This window comes from Neltuma alba, unplaced genomic scaffold (assembly GCF_004799145.2).
Source record: "Neltuma alba isolate B1F8T4 unplaced genomic scaffold, ASM479914v2 tig00013190_pilon, whole genome shotgun sequence".
NCBI lineage: Eukaryota > Viridiplantae > Streptophyta > Magnoliopsida > Fabales > Fabaceae > Neltuma > Neltuma alba.
This window is the reverse complement of record NW_021637496.1, coordinates 1-7,397: the sequence shown is the minus strand read 5'-3', so window position 1 is coordinate 7,397 and position 7,397 is coordinate 1.

Here is a 7,397-nt window from a genome sequence, read left to right as displayed (position 1 = left end):
AAATTATCTATATAATTTATTTAGTGTTTTCAACCAAATATTTGAAGAAAAAAGAAATATTTTGTCATATTTTGTTCAACTATATGAGAAAAAATATGAAAAAAGGACAAAAAAAAGAAGCCAAAAATTTATAAATACCAAATAAGGAATGTTAACAAAAATTTGTGGTCATTTGTAAATTTAATATTGTCGACATCAAGTAAAGTGTTGTTACTAAACCTGATTTGGGATTTAGTAATTTTTATTTTTTTTGGGTCATTCTTCCAAAAAATATTTAGAAAATAAGAAAATAAAAAAATAATAGCTCGCGAGTTGGCTAAAAGCCAGCCCACCACACATGGGCTTTTTTAATCTATATTGCCTAATCCTAACTCGTCAAATGTCCAACCCGCAACCTGCAGGCTTGCCCATATTATCACTCCCAGTTTGGGATATAAAAAGGATATTTAATATTATATTTTATAAATATACACACACATCAATTATTAATTATATAAATAATAAATTGATCTTACATGCTACCTGTCGTCTAGTTAGAAGTTCAATTTATCCTAAATATAAGATTTCAATCTATTCTATTTTTTTATATTTATTCATTTTGCCCTTAAGTAATCCATATGATAATTGTACATGTTAAAAAGTTTTCATTAATGGGTAATCTCAATATACTCCTCTAGTCTTATTTATATGCCAGAGAGAAGACATTTTTTGTCCTATTTATAGGGCATCAAGAGAAATTTTTTGTATTGATATATAATTTTGTGTTGACTTTGTTTATATGAGGTATAATGTATATTAAATAATGATAAAGTTGAAAAATTATTGAATTTTAAATTAGAGTTAATAAAGTTTAAGATTTTTCTTAATCTGTGTGAAACATGTCAAAGGTGATTTATAAATAGGACCAAATTAAAGGAGTATGTGATTAATAGAAATATTTTAGAAAATAAAATATTTATTTATTACAAACAATTAACTTAACTAATGTTTTTATATTTTCAAATTAGTTATTTAGTTTTTATATTAAGAACAAAAATAGTATATTTATTCAATTTTTCTAAAAATCTTATGACACATGATTTTTAAAATTTCTGATCTGGAATTTTCATTTTTCTAAAAATATATTTAATCTTATATTTTATAAATATATACACATATATTAATTACTAATTATTAATTAATTACATTTTATAGATAATTTATTATATTGATAAAAAAATTATATTAGTTACTAATTTATTACTTTAAACAAAAATATGAATTAAAATATGTTATAATTATCATATTATTTTATTTTATTTTTAGTAATCTATCTAGCTATATCTATCTATCTATATAACCTATAAACCTTGTGGTGTTTTTTTTTACCCTAATGTCATTCAAATAAAAAAAATATATTAGTAGGATGAAATGATCCGCAAATTACTCATTTTTTATAACCTTATCCACAAGCTACCCCCCTCTCTCTCTCTTCTTCTTTTTTTAAGTCAAAGAGCTACAAGTTACTTTTTCAATGCAGCCTAACCAAACAAAAAGAAGAAAACATTTATTTAAATGTGAGACAGCGTATGAACTTGAAGTCAATGTAAAATGTCCTTCAGATCCTTGCTCGACTCCTCCTCTTCCCATGAGTGCCAATTCCGAAATCCTAATTCCCTTCCGCAGGCAGATGGCGAGCGGAGGCGACAACCCCTTTCTGCCATTCGAGATTATCATCAACATCCTCAAAAGGCTTCCTGTCAAATCCCTTGTTCGATTTCAATCTGTGTGTAAAGAATGGAAAAATCCCTTCAAAACCCCATCTTTCATCGCTGAACACCTCCGCCATTCTGATCACAAAAACCCCTTTCTTCTCCTCCGTGAACACAATGTTCGTCATTGGTCCTCGTCCTCATATTTGCTTAATTATAACATGGATACCGTTGAAGTTCTTTCTTCTTGCCATGTATTGACAGCGGTACATACATCGTGCCTTCAAAAAACATTACTGGACCACTGCAATGCTTTTTGGGAGAACGAAGCCACTTTCATGACGAAGCTCTCACCTAAATATAGCCACCCGAGGCATTTAATCCGACTCTGGGTGCAAAAAAATTTTCGGTGCAAGAAAGGCGAGTGGTAGTGCATGAAAGAGAGTATGAACCACTGAAAAAAAAAAAGATGATGACAGAGGGCGGGGAAAATGATAAGAAGGTACGCGAGAGAAGGAGACGCAAAGAATGATCCTTTGACCAATGGGCCAAACACCCGAGATTATACATGGAGCATTCTAGAGAACATAATCTGCTTATGTATGTCTCCATTGGATTGATGCTTGAGGCAAGTGTTTTTCTGCATTTTTTATTCCATTTTGGGAAGTTTTATATCAAAAAAGGCTGTTCATTCTATTCTAATGAGGTTTTATATATTAAAAAAAAAGTCGTTCATTCCATTCTATGAAGTTTTATATATATATATATATATATATATATATAAAGCAGGATAACATTTAGATTATATTTGGTACGAACTATTGAAAATAAGGGATAAGGATTGAGATTTGGGTTAAAAATATATGTTAAAAGAATGCTTAGCATGAGTGATTTCTTATCACATGAGATTAGACAATCCCATATAAATAGGATTGGAGAATACCACCTCCCCTTATGGTATTCTCCAATCCCGTATATATGGATTTCTCTAATCCCAAGTATCATACAATTATTTATACTAAACATCTTTTTAATATAGTTTTGCATTTTCAATCTCAATCCTTATCCGTCATTTTTAATATTTCCTACTAAAGAGGAGCTTAGTGTTTTGTTTTGTTTGAGTTCTCTTGCCATAAAGATTAAAGTGCATAAATCCATTTGGAAGAAAGTCTTACTCTTACAAATCCATCTGAAGTCCAGATTATCAGAAAAGAGGGCCAAACGTAGATCTCACCGATGTCACTGATTTAGTTATTTAGTTCTTAGCTTAATTAAAAATTAAAAATTACTACAATTCGAAGAGGTCCATTCCTTGATTTCTAGAGATACTCAAGAATATATTAAATACAAAATGTTTTAAATACAGTTTGTTTCTCCAAAAAAATTATTTTGTTGAGAGAAATCATTTTCAAATTTTCTCTAACCTCCTTATGAGTTTCAAAACAAAATCATAACAGAAAGAAATAATCAAGCACAAAGAAAAATAAATAAATAAAACCATAAAATACTTCTTAACAAACCATCCACAGCAAAATTATATCCGAATAGCTATTCATCGACACCACATTATCTTTTTTCCCCCCCAGGGATTTCAGACTATACTAATTTATAACATAATATATCAAATAACATATTCTGGGAAAAATATATTAAAATATTGGATGCACGAAAAGCCAAAAATCATATAATCAAATATGCACCTCGAACATTGGGGGATTAAATCTAACTAGATGTGTTGTTTTTTTTTGTTCGAAAAACCGTTTAGTACCTAGTCTGCAGATAATATTCTTCTCTTGAAATTTACAAAGTATTCGAGTGTCATTTTGGGAGATGTAAACGTTAATGATAAATGATTTTTCGTGAATAAAGTGAAGAGATGGTTGAGATTTACATGGATATTGTTAAAATGTAAATATCACAATTTAGTGACTATTTTAATTTGAGTATATGTTCTTTTTACACGTTTTGTTATAACTACAATTTTCGGTAAACTTTATTAGTCAAAATGTTGTTAGCATTTGCTGGCAAAAGAAAAAAAGAAGAAAAGAAATGTTGTTGGCATTTAATTAGTCCTTTGGGGGTAGTTTTGCACATTTATTTATAGATATTTTCAATATGAAATAAATGCACATAAAACATGGTTAAGATTGTTGAGATTATTTACATTGAATTTCCTCTTCATTTAAATTAAAGCAAAGAGATTGTTGAGATTTCGATATAGAGAGATTTTAGATAGCCCTCTTAATTTGAATTTATAATTGTAAATGAAGAGATTGTTGAGATTTACATAGAAATTGTTGAGATGTAAATATTACAATTTAATGATTATTTTAACTTAAATATATGTATAGTCATTCTTGTAAAAATTTTGTTATCCCTCCAATTCTTTTAAAACAGATTCAGTTTTTTTTTTTACGGATTTTTTTATATCTGCAGTTTTTAATAAACTTTATTAGTCAGAAATGTTGTAAGTCACCTTCGGAAGCCACGAGACCTTGAATTTGCTTTGTGGAATAACAGGTTTAAATTCTAAAGTCGTCATTTTTTATGTTCGGGTGGTGGAATATAGTTGGAAAGATGTAAAAACTTTTCTCAGTGTATTGTTTTTCCAAATAAACCTGAAAATAGTTAGTCATTTATATATTAAATATAAAAAGCAATAAAGGATTTGTAGTACTCATATCATATATACCTGTCCTTATTTATCTTTCTTTTATTTTTTGAGTCAACACTCCATATTTATTGGTTCAAATACTCTGTTAACCTACTTTCAAACATCTCATTTAAACCAAGAAAAGATAGGATTTGGATCCTTTCAGAATCCTTCTTTCTTCTTTTCTTCTTAGAATCTCATCTCTACCATTGGATCAAATAATGAATGGTTCAGATTTCATACTTTATAAAACTATTATCATAACATTACATAAATAGGAGAGAGAAGGTGGACATCTGTTTTTTAAAATATTAAATCTGAACCATTCATTATTTGATCCAATGGTAGAGATGAGATTCTGAGAAGAAAATGAGAAAGAAGGATTCTGAGAGGATCCAAACCCGAAAAGATATGGATTATTTAGAATCGGTTCGAAACTTCTCCTCTTCTTTTTTCATCCTCTTCCCTCCTCTTCTTTTTTTCAACCATTGGATTAATATTTTACTTTTTTGTATTATTATTAATAATATTTCAATATGCATTTAATTTCAGTTTAAGAGAGCACAAATTACGAATAGTTTCCTAGAAAAAAAATATGGACCCATGCAAAAGCAATCAATAATGACTCCTCATATCATCAATAAAGGAAGAAACCAAAAAAAAAAATCACTAATGTTATTGTCTAAATTGAAAGTGAGCGCAAATTAGATTTGTTCTCTAAACGAGTGCAGTTCAAATATAGATTAGTTTAATACAAGTTTTTATTCATATTCTTCCATTATATTTATGTTAAACGATATTAATTCTTATGCTTTGTGTTTTTTGTACCATGTCTTAATATGGAAATGTGTCGAAATTATAATTTAATAATTTTTCAGATGATGCTCAAAGAAGAGCGGAGCATGTAACCATAGTTAGCCAAATTCTGAACTATCTATCTACATCTATCTATATAACTTATAAACCTCGTAGTGGTTTTGTGATTGGTTCACGTGCCGGTTTTAGGTGGTGGTTTCTTTTACATCTAATTGGCTATTGGTTGTTGATGTCAACATCTTTTTCTAATGACTTTCATTCTTAGTTCATGCATATGCTTTGCCAATTTTATCTTCATTTTTTGTTGTCCTTTTCATTTTTCTGTGTTTTGGGAGAGTGGGATTTCATTGGTGCTTATTTTGACATCCCTTCTTCCATCCTTTACTATTTGGGATTTGGATTCTATACATATGGGGGGTTTTTGTGCGGTACGGTGTTTCTCAATGCTTTCTCTCTTTTGTGTTGGGTGATTACTATATATATATATTTTATATATTTTTGCGTTTTTCATCACTCCACTCCCACTCTCTCTCGATACTCTGATTTTGTTTGAAGGGTAGACTATTCATTTCTTGATACTCTAGAACCTATAAGATTTCAAGCTCTTCAAAGATTTGTCTCATTCGTCTGATATATTATAAATTGTATTTTTTAAACATATAAAAATGGATTTTTGTTGTTGAAATGAGAGGCGAATTCTATTACTCCCATAATTAAGGAACTTATATATTTTTATTTTGTCTAATGATATACTAGTAATATTTTAATTGGTAGTTAAATAAAATATAACAAAAATCGAGATGGATATTTATTTTCCTGATTTCATTCTATATCAGACCACAAAAAGAAAAATTTACGTGATTCTATTCTATATCATAATACAAAAGAAAAATTTACATATTCTGTTTTTTTTTTAATGAATTATTATTGAATGAAGTCATAAAAAGTCTATTCGATATTTTCTTTTCTTTTTTATTTGTTGTTTAAATCACTTTTTTGGCAACTATTGTTTAAATCATTAAAAGATCATTAGATATTTAGATTAGATGTTGATATCTGCGAGATATGTATATATAGTGGTGTTCAAATAAAATATGAGTAAAGTTGGAAAATTATTAAATTTTAAATTAGAATTAATAAAGTTTAAGATTTTTCTTGATCTGTATCAAAAATGTTGGAAGTGATTTATAAATAGGATCAAAAGAATATATAATTAATAAGAATATTTTAGAAAACATAATATCTATTTATTACAAACAACTATTTTAACTAATTTTATATATTTGTAAATTAGTTATTTAGTTTTTATATTAAAGAACAAAGATATTATATTTATTCAGTTTTTCTAAAAATCTTATGGCACATGATTTTTAATGTAATTGATTCAATTCTGAAATCAATAGTCATTGATTCAATGGATCTATAATAATCCATATTTTTTCCTTCCATATGAATGGCAAATTTCTGAGCTAGAATTTTCATTTTTTTTAAAATATATTTAATTTTATATCTTATAAATATATACACATATATTAATTACTAATGACTAATCAATTACATTTTATGTCATTTATTTATTATTGATAAAAAAGTATATTAGTTACTAATTTATTACTTTAAACAAAAATGTGAATTAAAATCTGTTATAACTATCATATTAATTATATATTTTTTAGTAATTTAAACATGAAAAAAAATTCTGATAATAACTATTTAATATTCTCATTTTATAAAATTAATTTTTTTTTCAAAATTTATTTTTAAAATGATTTTTTTTCAGGAGTTATTTTCTAAATTGTGATTTGGTTTTCATCTCAGTAACCGGAGCTTAGGTTTTACCTGAAGTGGTCTGATGATCTCCATGGCACGGCAGAGTCTTCTTCATCCCAGGAGCAGCCTCTTCATCTCTCCATGGCTGGAAAGGAGTGTCCTTTCCTTCTCCTTCAACCAAACGGCTTCTTACTGCAGCAGCAGAAGAGCAGGTCGGATAAATCAGAAAACTCTCGGCGTATTCGACAAATCAGAGGCGTTGGGAAACCATCTACTTATGGAGCAAAAATTCGACGAACACAGGGTGGTTTCACCCTTGTCCTTACAAGTAGTGCTCAGCCTCCTTGCCGCCGGCTCCCGCGGTTGGACCAGCCGTCAGATTGTCAACTTCTTCAACGCCGATTCCGTCGATCATCTCAATTCCTTGGCCTCTCTAATCTCCGACGTCATCTTGGCCAATGGTGATC